The sequence below is a fragment of the Equus quagga genome, chromosome 6 (genome assembly GCF_021613505.1).
Source record: "Equus quagga isolate Etosha38 chromosome 6, UCLA_HA_Equagga_1.0, whole genome shotgun sequence".
NCBI lineage: Eukaryota > Metazoa > Chordata > Mammalia > Perissodactyla > Equidae > Equus > Equus quagga.
This window is the reverse complement of record NC_060272.1, coordinates 119,847,325-119,864,101: the sequence shown is the minus strand read 5'-3', so window position 1 is coordinate 119,864,101 and position 16,777 is coordinate 119,847,325. Positions and strand designations below refer to the sequence as shown.

Sequence of the window (16,777 nt, the reverse complement as noted above, 5' to 3'; positions counted from 1 at the left end):
GGGATGCTCAAGTTTGAAGTTTATATCTGGTTGCACAGGGCGCTGGACGCAGGTACTGTTTTACCTTGGTGAAATTGTCATGTTCCGGAGCCTGGCTCTCAGCCCAGTGGACTCATGAAGCTGAGTGTGGTGGCCCATTGCAAAGGGCTTGTCTCTCAGAGGTGGACTTGGATTGCCCAAGCTCATTAGGACTGCTGTCTATTAATACAAATCCAATTAGAGCCCATTAAAATACAATAAGAGCCGCGTCTCTAAAACTGAATGAAAAGCTCAAATCAGCAAATCAGTGCCTTATTATCCCCCAGTAGGCAAGTACATGGAAAACAAAATTATAATAATCAGGGTGACAATACATTAATTTACAATGAGGAATTAAACTGTCAAGTTGACTGGTCTGACCAGCACATTGGCTCTGCATAGATAACAAAATGGGAAGCCAGATTATGGCATCATGCTGGACATAAGAAGTGTTGCTTTGCTGAAACGCTTGACAGACTCTCACCGCATCAGGGATGACCTTACACTTGCTCAGCCAAATTTCCTCTGCCCTTGAGAGCCCTTGGACAGGCTTGGCCAACTCTCTCTTGTTGTAGTGCTTCCTGCTTTTTGCTAGACTTCCACACCTGACCACCTGTTCACACTGAATCTCCATAGCAGAGACAATAGAGATAATTATGTTCCCACTTAACCAGTTACAATCACCTTTCAGTTCTCCTTCTTTTAACATTGATCTGGAGTCACCCTCGTTGGAATTTGGGGTATTCCTATACTCTTTACTCTCACATTACAGACACTCTTCTGGGTTTGTGTTCACAGAACGCTAATCAATACAATATGATAAGCGCTGTTAGAGGTGTACACAGGGTCCTATGGGAACTTGGGACGAGAAGAACTAACATTGATTGAATTCCTACTGGGGACCAAGTAGTGTGGCAAGCATTCTACATCTACTGCTCACATAATCCACCATAGCCCCACCGTGGAGGAACTGGAGATTAAGGAACTTGCTCATAGCTGCAAAGTGAGTAAGAGGCAGGACCAGGGTTTAAGCCCAGGCAACCTGAGCCCAAAGCTTGTGCTCTTGATGGCTGGGCTCTGCTCCTTCCTTTAGTCCTTCCGTCCTTAAGCCCCCTCTGAAGGACAGGGAGGTCCCTCAGTCTGGGCTCAGTTGCAGAAGATAGAAACCATTCTGTTATTTTAAAGAGAGGGAGAGTTTTAGTGTAGGAACCAGGTAGTTGCAAAATCATTGGGAGGAGAGGGGCTGGCCCCGTGGCTGAGTGGTTAAGTTCGCGCGCTCCGCTGCAGGCGGCCCAGTGTTTCGTTAGTTCGAATCCTGGGCGCGGACATGGCACTGCTCATCAGACCACGCTGAGGCAGCGTCCCCCATGCCACAACTAGAAGAACCCACAACGAAGAATACACAACTATGTACCGGGGGGCTTTGGGGAGAAAAAGGAAAAAATAAAATCTTTAAAAAAAAAAAATCATTGGGAGGGCTGGAGGGGCAGGCTGGTCTCCAGGAAGGACTCCCAGAAGCGCACGGTCAGGCTGGCCTGTCTGAAGAGCTGCTGCTGCTGCCTCAGACAGAAAGGTGAGGAATCAGGAAGCTGCCCCGGGAACCGTTACATCCTGGAACAGGCCCCCGTGCCCTGCCTCTGAGCACTGGGACCCTAGTCACTAAACACCACCGGCTAGTAAAAACTCCTCCCCGTGATTGCCAGGAGAAAGACCAGAAGCCTAGCCTCCACCCTCACTTTCACCTTCTAAATCTAGTTTGAGTTTCTAATTGGCTAAACGTAAGGGACACCTGACACCTACAGTGTGGCTGCAAGAGAGGATGGACAATGTCATTGTTTGATTTTCCAGCCTCTGCAGTTCAGGAACGCGTGCTAGAAGGAAGGTGGAACAGATGCTGAGCGCCAGTCCCCGTGTCACTGAGGAGGAGTCCCAGGCTTAGAGATTGATGTGCCTGAGGTCACACGATGAGAGGCAGGCTGGCTGGGCTCTCACTGAATTTGACACAGGGCTCTGAGCTCTGTGTCCATGGTCCTCTCCATTTCCTAACTCAGCCTAGATGGGGAAGGAGTGTTTACAGGGACAGCTCCATGGCGAAACTGGATCTCGAAGGAGGAGTGGACTGTGGTCCTGGGAAGGCGGGCAGGGGGATCCTTTCTCTTACTCTGCCACTGAGGATGTGACCCCTTTTCCAGAGTCTCTGAGGAACCAAAGCAGTGGCTTACCTTGGTAAAAAGCAAGTGGTAAGCTTTCTCACCTCCATAATGAGTTTAAATTGTTAATGTTGGGGAAAAGGTTTGGGGCTCTAGTTTTCCCCTTAGTTTTTTAAAGTGTGTCTTTCTTGCATGCATGTTCAAATATATGATTTAATCAATTATTTATATACCTTTGCTGCTAGAAACACTGCTTGGTTCTCTCAAAGAAGCTTGGTGGCTGATATGGGTGGCAGATGCTGGCAGACACTGATTTTCAGAGTCAGAGGGGCTCTTGGGAGCATCTCCTGCCTCTTCATGGACAGAGAGAAATCTGGGGACACTGATCACTCTCCCCATTTAATCCACGTTCAGATGCCTTAGGATGCCCATCCAGTCCTCAGCTGGGCTTTCTCACTAGTACATTCCTTAGGTGGGAGAGCAGTTTTGAAGGAATGTCTTATCCTAAAGAGGTGACTGAGTCAGCAAATGCTGTGCTTGGTGGAAAAAATGAGAAAATACTAAGGCAAGGAAGTACTAAAAGATAGTTGAAACTTGGAGGTTCAGATACCACTGTTCACAGTAATGTAATTTAATTCATTTTTTAAAAATTAGTGATGATGGGCCCAGCTCCATGGCATAGTAGTTAAAGTTCCATGTACTCCACTTCAGTGGCCCTGGTTCATGGGTTCAGATCCCAGACATGGACCTACTCCACTCAGCAGCCATGCTGTGGAGGTGTCTCACCTGAAAAAAAAAGTAGAGGAAGATTGGCACAGATGTTAGCTCAGGACTAATCTTCCTCAAGGGAAAATGAAGAGGATTGGTGATGGATATTAGCTCAGGGCAAATCTTCCTCAGCAAAGAAAGAGAGAGAGAGAGAGAGAGAGAGAGAGAGAGAGAGAGATGAGCACAACATTGTACGAAGATGGTAGTTTAAAAATAAAGATTGGTTTTGCACCAGTCTGACTGATAAGCACCTGATTGTATAGGAAATGGGCAAACTTTGGGGGGATGTTAATAGTTCAGGATCATTAATTTTTTCCCATGTTCTTAACTCTGCTCATTAGCACTTCGAACTCTCCGGAATAAGAGCTGTCTCTACTCTTAAAAGCTTTATTGATTGTCAACGTATATAAAATTCAGAGTTTCAACAATGCTGGGACTTGGGAATCTGAGCAATCAGGTGAGCTGTCCTTGGAGGGACACCGATTGAGCCGAGAGACGTGGTGAGGTGGCAGGTGATTCTGCTGTGGGTTCCTGTCCTCTCTGTCTGCTGAGTCAGGGGAGCGGCTGGTGTCTGAGGACATCCAAAGGGGCCTTTTGTGTCTGCATATAAGGCTCTTCTCATCTAGCCAGGGTGTGCAAAGAAAAGGAGAGGATGTGATAAAAAGTGAGACTAGGTCCAAATCCCGCCCCTCTGACCCCACCACTGGAGGGATCAGGGGACTCCTTCTTTGAGCTGTAACTTCGGATTCTGGCATTCCCATTTTTCTTGCATCTGACATTTGTCCTCATTTTGTCTGCTAATCCATCTAGAGGATTGTGAGCATGGTAGAGCAGTGAGGTGGCCAGACTCTGGGGCCAGATTGCCTTGTCCCATATCTGGCATGGCCACTTATTATCTGTACAACCTTGGGGAAGTCATTTAATTTCTCTGTCCCTCAGTTTCCTTATCTGTAAAACAGGCATGATAATAGTACCTACTTCCTAGGGTTGTTGTGAGGATTAACTGAATAGATTACTCACACACACACACACCCCTCTGTAAGTGTTAGCTATTACTGTTGATGTGGTTTCTTCATTTCTTCCTCCCCACAACCGTAGCAGGTAGGTCTTTATTAAGACCATTAAACGTAAGAGGAAACTGAGGCTCAGTGAGTTTACGGAGTTTACCAAAAGGGACAGAGCTGATAAGAGGCTGAGCCAGCCCTGCTGCCCAGGTCTGCATGACTGCGCAGCCGGTGCTGACAGCATCTTCATCTGCTGAGATGATCACTTTGACAGGTTTAACCCTTGAAGAGACGAGCATGCTGTTTATTCAGCCAGAGGGAATCCCTGTCTTTTCTCAGCGGGATCCAGCTATAACCCCTCAGTTTCTGGGTCAGAACTGAGCTCTCTTCACTTTATGCACCCCATCATTGTCCCACATTTGATTCCTGCTAATATTTCTACAGTAACTCTTCTTTCCTAGGTCTTTTATATCTGCCAAGGAAAACCCCCTGCCTTCTTGTCCCCATCCTGACTCAAGCCCTCATTCTTTCTGTACCTACCTGCTCTCGTTTCTGTTCTTTCTTATTTCTTCCCTGACGAGCAGCTAGCACTGATGTCACATAACCAAGTCCCTGTCAGGCACTCATCAAATGAACGTTTTTAAGGTCGAATTCTGCCTTTTGACAACTTTTTGACTACATAGAAAGTGGTTACTGTTTTGCACATTCTAATTTTGGCAAAAGAGTGATTTCTTTGCAGAGAAGCAGCTGGTGCACGGAGAGGAGGAACAGGACCAGTTCTGTCTCTGGAGAAGAGCAGGTAGAATCAGAGTGCGTGTGCTCAGAAAGGTCTCATCCAGCAGAGCCTTCCTCTGTGGCCTGGGAAAGTGCGCTCCCAGGTTGGAAAGGCGCCGTCTCCGCCATCCTTCCCACTGCAGATCTCAAGCCACGCAGGTGCTAAGGGAAGAGCCGTGGTCCTGTCTGTAGTGTTCAGGAAGGAGGCAGAGCAGCATGGAAGGCAGGCCTGGACTCCGCTCATCTACACGAGCCTGGGGCTTGTTGGGTGACTTAGGGGCGTGGCGGCAGAGCTACAGAACTCTCAGCTGCCAATATCTGGGTCCCTGCCCCCACCAAATTCTCTGGCTCCTCTCCTCTCCCCCCAACATTGGTTGAAGTTTTTTAGAATGAAGCAAGTAGATCAGTGATTCTCAAAGCTGCCTGCACTTAGAATCTCCTGGGAAGTTTTAATAAGATCCTCCAGGTCCCAGCCCACCTAAGATTCTGATTCAGTGGTTCCGAGTGGAACCCGAGCATCAGTATTTTTAGAAGGTTTCCCAGGTGCTTCTACTTTGCAGCTGAAATGAAACCACCAGTTTACTAGCTGCGGTGCTGTGGCCAGCCATTCACATCTTTGCCTCAGTGTCATCTTCTATCAAACAGCAATAATAATAGTCATGGTCTCATAGGGTTGTTGTCAGAATGAAAGAGTTAAAATAGATAAAGGGCCTAGAAAATTGCCCAGCACATAAGCACTTGGCCAGTGTTAGCCATAATAATTATTACTCCTATAATTATGATAGTGCTTGTGCAGAGTCTCAGGAATTCATAGATAAGTAAAGCAAGTTCCTGCTCCCAACCTCATAATCCCCTGGGGAAGACGAACGTGCCACCACTGCACTCAGTACAAATAGGTGAGCCCCATGGTGACGGCAGGTCCCACGTACTTTGGGGGCACAGCTTAGGGACCAGCTCAATCCGTAGTGGAGAGGGAAGTGGCTTACGACAAGGATGCCCACCACTTGAGCAGGGGCAAGAAGGACAAGTTTACCGGACAAAAGCAGGGTAGGTGGAGGACATTCCAGGGGAAGGAACAGTCTGTGCAAAGTCCTCTTGACATGAAAGAGCATCAGATGGCAGACAACTGGCCGGTAGTTTGACACCATCTGTTCTTGGGGGAAAGTGATGGCTGAGAGGCTGGAAACAAAGACCAATGCCAGACCTTGAAGGACCTGTGTGGCTGCCCGGAGGCCATTCAGATTTTATCCTCTAGGCATGAAAACCTGTGTGGGTTTTTAAGAAATGGAGAAACAGCCTCAAAATTGCATTTTAGAAAGATATCTCATATAGCAATGAGAAGAGGAGATAAAAGAGGAAACGGCTGGGAGGGGACTCGGTTAAGACCCTCTGGCTGATGTTGGGGTGAGAGATGACGACAGCCTGAACTAAGGGAGCAACAGAGGGCGGGACTTGAGAGGCATCTCGAGGCTGCCTCACAAGGAGTTGGCCTTTGCCTGGCTGAGGTGTCAGGAAGTAGTCGTAAGGGACGACAGGGAGGCTGCCAGCCTGGGGCTGTTGGAGTCTTGGTGTGCTGTCTGTAGTTGTCTTATAGCAAGCTGTCTGCAGGACTTAGAGGAAGACAAGCGGGCTTGGAGGAGAAGAGAGTGAATTAAATGTTGAGCACGTTCCGTGTGAAAGCCTTTTGGGATATCCAGCGGCAGGATGTTTGGACAGAAGTGTTCATTAGGCAGCTGGGGCGAAAGAGAGGGATTGTTGTGCCCTAGGCCTTTCCAGTCTTCCCAGTAAATCTTCCTGTATTCTGGACCCCAGTGAAAACGTTGTCCTGCAACCAGCTTCACAAGCTAGAAATCAGAGTGGGCTTCAAAGATGCCCTCTCCTTGAACCGTCTTCCCAACACCAGTCTACACTGGAAGCACCCAACAACAGATTCTCCTTGTCCGGGAGGCGCTGGGAACCGCTATTCCTCTTGTCTTGGCTTGAGTTCCCAGAGGATCTAGCAGCTGCGTGCATTGCTCTCCAGCTTGGTACATCCCACTGCGCTTCATCACAAAGAGTGATCCTAACGGAAGAATTTTGTCTGTGGTGCCTGTAGCTGAATGCACTGCAGAGCAGCATTGACTTTACATTGTTACAGAAAAATGTTACTATGTCCCAAGTCTGGGCATGTCACCAACTGCTGCATGACCCTTACCCCCACAGAGCCTCGCTTAATTAGGATTGCTAGATAAAATGAATTGTAGGTAAACAAGGAATCATTTCTTAATATAAGGATGTCCCAAATGTTGCATGGGATAAACTTATACTGAAAACGATTCCTTGTTTATCTGCAGTACAAATTTAACTGGGCATCTTGGATTTTTATTTGCTAAATTTGGCTACCCTCAACCAAGTCCACCTCAGACATTTCTTGTAATGTGTAGAATCTTTTCTAAGAAAAAATAAGTGGTCCTTTTTGCCTTTAGCACAGGGAGACCAGCTAAACTCCGTTCTTGAGTGACGTGGCTGGGGTTCCCCCTTATCCCACACGTGATAAACTCAACTTTGCTATTTTTTGGTTTTTGTTTTTTTAATCTCTGGTGGTCTTTGTTTTATCCTTTGAACACGCTCACATCTTTAAAAAACAAATAGACACCCAACCAAATATAAAAATATAGCCAAAAAAGATTCCAGTTGGTTTAATAGAATTCAGATAGGGAGTCCAGCCAAAAGAAATGAAATATGTGTTTATCTCCTTTAAACAGAATTAGGGAATGCCTGTGTTTTGCTGAGGATTCTGGGGATCAGGATTGTGTACATTTTTGTTACTTAGTTTAACCTTCGTCACCTAAGTAACCTGAGCTGAGGACAAGGAAGAGGGGTGACTTGGCAGTCCCTGGAATGCACACATCAGTCTCGCTGATTCGTGAGACTCTTAGGGGCTTATTGATGGCATCTGGAAATAACTCTGGAAGCTGCTTGTGTCGATCAGATGTGTCTCATCCTGCACAAGGTCTCTCGAGGGAGGGAGATTACACAATCTGGTGCAGCAACCTGTTCCAGACAGGAGGATGTTCTTGTTGTTTCTAATTTAGCACAAACCCGCTTCCTCTTGTACTCTCTCCATCTGAAGTGAAGGAGGGTTGTCATCCTCCGCTGTGGATGAACTGTGTCTTGTGATTCTTCCTTTCTTCTTCACCTAGGGATGCTTTATCCCCTCTGGTTAGACCAAAGCTATCAGGGAGCTGGGAAGATGTTTTGAGCTGTGTTATTAAAAAAAAAAAAAAGGAACAACAAAAAACAATTGGGCCTAGGCTACCTAGATAAAGGGGCTGACCAATATTGCTTGGAAATTATCAGGTTAAATTACAGAGATCATAATTTTTTAAAAATTCTTCACTATCTAATTTTTTTTTTTTTTTTTTTGGTGACGAAGATTGGCCCTGAGCTAACATCCGCTGCCAATCTTCCTCTTTTTGCTTGAGGAAGTTTGGCCCTGAGCTAATATCTGTGCCACTCCTCCTCTATTTTGTATGTGGGATGCTGCCACAGCATGGCTTGATCAGTGGTGTGTAGTTCCATGCCTGGAATCCAAACCCACAAACCCTGGGCTGCCGAAGTGGAGTGCACAAACTTAATCACTATGCCACTAGGCTCGCCCCAGAGATCCTAATTTTCACACTAACCAGCCATATCTGGCATCCATCCTGCAAAATCCTTACTCCTCAGCTCTGACTACACAGAAGTTTAATTAAACATGTTCACAAAGGTGCTGCACCAATTTTTTCTACCATTTACCCCACTCCATCAATGGAAGGCCAGTCTTCAAAATTCCTGTGTCATTCCTTTGTGTAATTTCCGAGGGAAGAGAATAATGTTTTGTTATTTTGGTGAGCATAAAGAAACCAGTGTCTCATGGTAAAAAGGGACATCTGCCTGCTCATTTGTGAGTGCTGGGGGGAGCCAGGAACCGACATCTCGGATCTGCTCTCCTGAATAACAGATTTCTATCTGCTTTAGCTGAGTGGAGTGTGAGCTGCTGTCAAATGCTAATGGCTTTGGGTATTTGTTTTTAGTAAATAATTCAATAAATACCCTGGGAAGCATACATGACGTTCACTGTTGCATATCTCTTTTATGAATGTGCAGCTTTTGCAAAACCAGAAAATAGAGAAATCTGTATAGGCTAAGAGGGCAAGAAGCAGCTGAGTGTTAGCCCTGAGCACAGGCTCAGGAGCAAGACTGCTTGCATTTAGCATCCTGCTCTGGTGCCACTGGCTAGCTTTGCGATCTCTGGCAGTTTATTAACCTCTTTGTGCCTCAGTTTGCTCACCTGTGAAATGTGTGGAGTTATGTAGGAGAAATGGATTAATACAGAGCAGCTGTGGTCAATCCCTGACACACAGGCTTCCTGCTTGTGATGTGTGCCTCTGTGTCTCTGTGCCATCGTTTAAGTGTGTTCAAGCAGTTTTTGATGCTATACTCACTTGATCTGTCCCAGGTCATGTGAAGCAGGTAGAAATACCTGAGTTTATGGGAAACATTCACTGTAAAAGTTAATTTCCAGAGAAGGCAATAAGAATTTGCTTTGGCTAATCTCATGAAAGGCAGCATGGTATGTCAGATAATAATAAAATTTTGTGATTAACTTCTATCAAATGCCTATTACATGCTGGACACTGTACTAAGCACTTCACCAGAATTGTTTCGTCCTCTGGGAGGGAGGGTTATTACCACTGTTTGACAGATGAGGAAATTGACATTTAAGGAAGTTATGTATGTGTATCAACTTGCATAATGTAACATAGGGCAAAAAAAGCAAGTTGCATGTGTATATTATGAAACCATTTATAGAAATGTTTCAGAGATGTGTACATATGTATATATGTACATATTGGGAGAGAGAAAAAGTAAAGGTATAAAAAGTGCATGGGAATGATAAATAGCAAATCGAGGTGAAGAAACGGGGAGAGGAGAATGGGATGGGGAGGGTGTACAGACGGGCTTCTACTTTATAATATTTTGTTCCTTTCAGGTGTCAATATGGCAAAATGTTAAAGTCTGAATAAGTCAGGTGGTAGATTCATAGGTGATTATTATATTCTCTATACCTTTTTGAATGATTAAAATATTCATAATTTTAGAAAGAGGTTATATCCTAGTGATCTGGAGAGTTTAGATCTGGAATCTGGAGAGTGCCAGCACACTACGGGCTCATGCCAGACCCGCAGCCGATGGGATTGTTCTTGTTAGTGGGTTTTTTTCCCCTACAAACACTGCTGTTAAATAACACTGTTGTGGGGCTGGCCCCATGGCCAAGTGGTTAAGTTCGCGCACTCCACTGCAGGCGGCCCAGTGTTTTGTTGGTTCCAATCCTGGGGGTGGACATGGCACTGCTCATCAAACCACGCTGAGGCAGTGTCCCACATGCCACAACTAGAAGGATCCACAAAGAAGAATATACAACTGTGTACCGGCGGCTTTGGGGAGAAAAAGGAAAAAAATAAAATAATTAAAAAATAATAATAATAAATAAATAAATAACACTGTTGATTTCATTTTTGGAATTGCATTCTGAAGTGAAGATCCAACAGGTTAGGAACTCTTACAAGAAACCCCAAAAAGAATTCAGAACATCTTTCCAAGTATTTTTGCTAGTGGTCACCTAAACCAACAAGATAAACAAGTGTGACTAAAAATAAACATATACAAGTACACTCAATAAATGTTCTTTGTCAAACATAGCACTTTAGCTTGGCATCCCATTTTTTAACCTTCGATTTTTAAATATCTGAGTTAAAGACGTAAGGAAGGGAATACTGGATTTTGGAGTAATGCCAGAATCAGGGAAAAATAATTCTCTGGTCAATAAAAAATTAAAAGCTTTCCATTGCATGCCCTTGAGTGTATTTTATAATTTGGGGCTTATTGCAGAAGCAGCATCAATTTTATTGACACACTAGACTGTTATGGTAATGGAGTTTTGTCCTATTATTGAATTCTGCTACAGTTAGTCACAGTGAGCCCACACACACTGTCTGCAGCTGGAGTTGCCCCGGGCACCCCTAATAGCAGAGAGTGAGTGAATATTTTCCTATCAGGATTAGCAATTTCCCCTGTCTGTCATGGCTGCTGGAAAAATCAGCAAAGCTGATTTCATTTCATTTAGGTTCTGCTTCTACTTTCAGTTACTTATAACTTTGATAAACAAAAACTAAACAAAATAACTATCTAAATTTTTCATTTATGGTCCCACTGGAAAATTGGCATAGGCTCTGAGAAGAAGGAGCTTCTTATCTCCTGACAGTATTGTGCACTGGAAAAGAGGGTTGCACCTGCAGATGCGTGCTCTCATGCAGTTAAAAAAAAAAAAAAAAGATTAAGATAAAATGCACAATAATGGATGGTGAATTCTGGGTGATTTTTTTACTTTCTTCTATAGTCTTTTCTCTGCTTTCCAGTTTTTCTCCAACTAGTATAGTTGACTCTTACAAGTAGGGGAAAAATGCTATTTCTAAAACACAGAAAAAAGGAAAGGCTGTGATTTACGTCAGAAAACCAGATTAATATTCTTAACTCTGACATTGTATTCACCACGATTTTAAAGAAACTCACTTAACCTCTTGTGACTTTTCGCACCTCTAAGGTGGCCAGATGGGGGTAATAAGCTTGTTTGGCTTGCTTTGCCTAACATGTAAGACTCTTATATGCAGAAATTAGATGATAAAATGTGAAAATCCTTTAATCAAAAGTGCTACATCCATGCAGAGACTTTTCCTGGCGTGTAAAAGAGGGACTGCACGGCGAGACGCGCGCATATAGATTAATTCCCTTTGCGCAGAATCCTTCCGCCTCCGTGGAGTCGCAGCTGAGTACGTTTTAGGGCAGTGGTTCTCACACTTGCAGCCATCAGAATCACCTGGACGGCTTGTTAACACACAGATTGCTGGATCCATCTGCAGAGTCTCTAATTCAGTAGGTCTGGGGAGGGGCATGAGAGTCAGCATTTCTAGGGTTCCCAGGCGATGTGGATATTGCTCCCCCTGAGATCACCTTGAGAACCACTGTTTTAAGGATGTACAAAGGTATATAAATGCACACAGGTATTCCAGAGTATTTGGTGACTAGAAGCTTCCTGGTGACCTTCAGGAGTACATTTTGAGTAGAGTGGAAAACATGTTGAAGTTTGCTGAGAGAGCTGAGGCGTATGCTTGTGGGTTAATCGGCCCCATCTAGTCCTTCCCTCTTTTAGATGACCTACCAGGTCTCGAGGAGCAGATGAGTTGGCAGTTGTAAAATGCAATAAGGTAAACGTGCGCACGTCTAGTTTGAGGACAGAGAACAGGAGACGCTGGCGAGTTGTGATCATGACGTGAACGAGATCCAGTAAGAGGAAGGAGATGGAATCAAGGACATGAGCGGGAAGGCCGGTTTTGGGAAAGAATGGGAACACGTATCCACCATATGGTAGGGAAGAAAAGATGGAGGCAAAGAAAGCGGTATTTTGAATTGAAGATGATGGTCTTCATCTTCTCAGTAACATAGACACGACCCTCTTCTGAATCTGAGGGAGGAGGGCTTTGTCCTTGGGAAATGAAGAGCAAGTTTGGCTGGACTGCTACCGAATGCGCTGGGCAATTGACATGAGGTAGGAAACCACCGCAGAGCAGCTCTTGGAGCCCGTTTGAAATGAAATAGACTGTGGCGTTTCCCCTCCAGCAACACTGTGCTGCACGGGTGGTGGAGGCAGTGATCCAGGACTGGGGATCTAGGAAGGAGGGGGCGAAGCCAGTTTTTCATTTTAAACCATTGAATAATCGAACACAATTATACAGTTTTGACATGGGTTAATCCAGTTAAGAAGCATCCTCCTCACCTGCAATGCCACCAAAACAAGGTATCAGTGCTTTCATGCTGTTGTCCCACGTGCCCCGTCGGACATTTCTAGAGCATCAAGAACTGTGTCTAAATTTCCAGGCTTTTTGGACTGGGAGAGACAGCAGCGTGTCTAAGGATAACAGAACCCTAGAATCTGAGCACAATTTCACTGGTAGATATTTTAGAGGGGGACAGCAGTTAAGTAATTTACCTAGCAAATAATTTAGAACATTTTTATATTATGCAAACAAGAACAGATGATGGAATGCAAAAATCCCTGTATCTTCGTTGGATTTAACAAATTTCAAAGAAATTGTGCATCACAGCAGCTGCGTTCAGCTACACGTCTCCACCCAGCCTCCAGCCCCCAGCCACACTCACCCTGTCCTCTGCGCTGGTTCAATGGCAGTCTGAGAAATGACACTGAAGGAAAATACTTCATTCTTCCAAGTTGAACTTACAGTAAATGATCGTTTAAAAAAAGTAGAAAATTGGTGTCACCTGTGTTTTTAATAGTTTCCCTAAAAAGCAGCTGATTAAAATTCTGTATAATTTATAAGGTGAATTACAAATCAGTGTATGATTAACTTCCCATGAGCAGAAGTGATAAACTGATTGACCCTTTGATATAACCTCAGCAGTAATTATCCAACTCAGCTCTAACTGCTTTCTTACCCAATATCGATTTGAATTTTTAATTTTTAGATGTTGTTTTGTAAGATGTAACGTGCAGAATTCCTCTATTTTTCAAAAGAACAGATTTTTCTCAGACTTACGGGGAAAAAAAGGAGACATTTAAAATTTTTTCGAATCTTTCATTGAAAGACAAAAGAGTTCTCTGGTTTTAATTGGAAATTCCCATGTCCCCTTGGGATTTCCATCTGTTGATAAATGGTCTCCGTTGTTTCGCTCCAAATGCAACAGATGGTTCCATGAAGCTGTCAATCCATTCTAAAGATAGTGCTGCTTTCTCACCCTTAGAGGTGCATTTGTGGTCCATAGAGACCAACTGACTCAGTGTCCTGTGAGGAGACGTTCCTGAGGACAGGTGTGTCTGTGGAGGGGGTTGGGGGTAAGTTCATTGATTCCTTTCACAGGTCATGTCTTAGTTTGCCTTGTTCTTGAAAGGAGACACATTCTAAGAGAAGATTTCTTTACCACAAAACTATTGGCTATAACTACGCTGTGGTCTAATGAAAATACAAAAATAGAAGACTCCCCCCCCATAAGTTCCTGACTTGGGGGAGTATCAATCTGTTGATTTAAGAAGTCTCTAGAGGGGCCGGCCTGGTGGCACAGTGGTTAAGTTCGCACATTCCGCTTCAGCAGCCCGGGATTTGCTGGTTCGGATCCCCAGTGCGGACGTGGCACCGTTTGGCAAGCCATGCTGTCGTAGGTGTCCCACATATAAAGTAGAGGAAGGTGGGCATGGATGTTAGCTCAGGGCCAGTCTTCCTCAGCGAAAAAGAGGAGGATTGACAGCAGATGTAAGCTCAGGGCTAATCTTTCTCAAAAATAAATAAATAAAATAAAAAGCATCTAGGATAATTTGTATACTATTGAGGGCTTTATTTCCTGGTCCCACACCTTCTGAAAGGATGGGCAGCTAAGAACAGACTGCTAATATGAAACAGATGAGCTGCCAATTCTTGTCTATCCATCTTTCCTTAGCACATTTTGACGAAATTCCCATTAAGTCACTCTCTGTTTTTGACAGTATGCGACTTTCCTCTCATCTGCTTTTAAATTAAGCATCTACCTTATAGCTTCCACATGCTATGACATCAACATTTTGATGGCAATTGCTCCTGAGATGGAATTTGGCTTTTTCACCTCCGAATTGCACTATTGCCATGTCAATTTCATTCACAATGGGAAGCTTTAAGGGAAATAATAAAATGTGAGAGATGTGTGGCTTATAGCCCAGATATACTTTGTCAAAAATTGAAGTGTAAGAGAACTTGAAGGGCTCAGGGAGGTAGAATTTCCGGAAGCAGCTGCCATTCCTAGGACTGGGGAAACAGGGAAGAGGCTAGAATTATTAAAACTTAGAAACTCAAAGGAGGGGGCTGCTCAGCTGACGCTCCCATCTTTGAGCAGAGGGCCATGAGACTGGCTCTGTAAGAAAAGGCATGCTGGATTCAGCTGCTGAGAAGGGAAGGGACTGCCAGCCCTTGGGTGAAACTCAAAGGATCAGGAAGTAGACAGGAAGTGCACAGGAAGTAAAAAGGAAGGAGCAGGTCCCTTCTTCCTCCTACGGGCTTCTGGTCTCCCTCTAGCATCCCTTTTTGGCAGAATCAGAGGCCCAGCTGGTAGATCGGAAGCATACTTTGCAACCCCATTCCCAGCTTCAGAAAGCTGAAGTATAGAAGGGTGGGTTTGAGCTAAGAGATAATAGCTTAATCACTGGCACAAAAGTTTTCAGACAAGAAGGTTAGCTGATGGCAGGAGCCAAATCCAATCCTGTGAGCTCTTGGGAGGGATGAGGCAGCGCTCTAGGTGCCAGGAAAGGCATACAAAATGTAGCATCATCTTAATTATTGTCCTCAAATGACATTCAGCTTTAACAGCGTTTATTTACCTTCAAATAAAGCCAGTGAAACTGTGGTTCAATCAGAGAGGGCAGTAAATCATCACAAGGCTGTCATAGGTCTCTGTGAATAGTCTTTTTTTTTTGGCCTTTTTTTATAGTGGAAAATTTTAAGTGTACCGAAAGTACAAAGAATCGTACAATGAACCCCCATGTGTCCATTGCCCAACTATAACAGTCATAAGCATTTGGCTACTTATGTTTTATTTATCCCCCCTATACTCCCTCTCTATTCCCTCGGCTTCCATTGAACTGTATAATTTCATTCCTAAACAATTCAATATGTTTAATTAAGCTTGATGAATTTCCACAAATCAGACATGCTCAGGTAAACCCCACCTAGATCAGGAAAAGAGTGTTACAAATACCCAGAGCCCTTTTATAGTTCTCTCCCAGGTCTGCTCCTGACTCTTTCCTGAAGGAGTGACTGCTACCACCTGCTTTGAACTTTGTATATATGGACTCCAAGAGTATGTGCTTTTTTGAGTTTGGCTTGCTCAATGTTGTTAGTGAGATTTATCCATGTTGTTGCATATAGCCATCATTCATTTATTTTCATTAGTCTCTGGTAATTCATTGTATGAATATACCACAATTTATTCATTCTTTCTACCCTTGATATACAGTTGAGTTGTTTTCAGCTTTTGGCTATTACAAATAATGCTGCTGTGAACATTCTTTTACATGTCCTTTGGTACATGCTTGTATGCATTTCTGTTGTGTATCTATCAAGAAAGGAGCTGTTGGGTCTTAGAATATGCATATGTTCAACTTCAACAAATACTGCCTAACTGTTTTTCAAAGTGGTTACACCAATTACTTCTCACTAGTTCCAGTTGCTCCATATCCTTATCAATATTTGGCTTTGTCTCTAGTTTTCATTTTAACCATTCTGATAGATGTGTCATGATATCTGATTATCATTTTAAGTTGCATTTCCTTGATGAGCACATGTTCTGATGCTTAACTGGCTATTTGGATATGTTTTGTAAAGTGTCTGTTCAAGTCTTTTATGATTTCATTGGGTTGTCTGCCTTTTTTCTTACTGATTTGTAGGAGTTCTTCATATATTCTGGATATGAGTCCTTTATTGGACATAAACATTGCAGATAGCTTCTCTCACTGTGGCTTACCTTTTCATTATCTTAATGGTGTCTTTGATAATAAAAGTTCTTAATTGTAATGTGGTCCCATTTATTAGACTTTTCCTTTATAGTTGGTGCTCATTACGTCTTAAGAAATTTTTACCTTCTCCAGTGTCACAAAGACATTCTCCTATGTTCCAGAAGCTTTTTTTTTTAAGCCTTTTGTATTTAGGTCTACCATCTACCTGCAGTTGAACCTTGTTTATGGTATGAGATATGGGTCAAGATTTTCTTTTCCTTATATGGATATACAATTGACCACACACTATTCATTGAGAAGACTATTTCCTCGCTGTACTGCAGTTTCACCTTTGTTGTAAATCAAGTGATGGTATAAGTGTGAGTCTTCTTATGGCCTCTCCATTTGTAATCTTTGTGCGAATACCATGTTATTTTAATTGTAGTAAGAATTGAGACATTTAATGGTGTACATTCTTGAACTTGGCTGTTCTTCAGAACTTTCTTGGTTAT

General features: G+C 43.7%; 1 protein-coding gene across 3 annotated transcripts in view; it reads left to right on the top strand.

Annotated features, from left to right (window-relative positions):
* Window positions 1–16,777, top strand: part of SLC24A2 (solute carrier family 24 member 2) — a 245,396-nt gene that overhangs the window by 24,945 nt on the left and 203,674 nt on the right. The window lies entirely within an intron of this gene.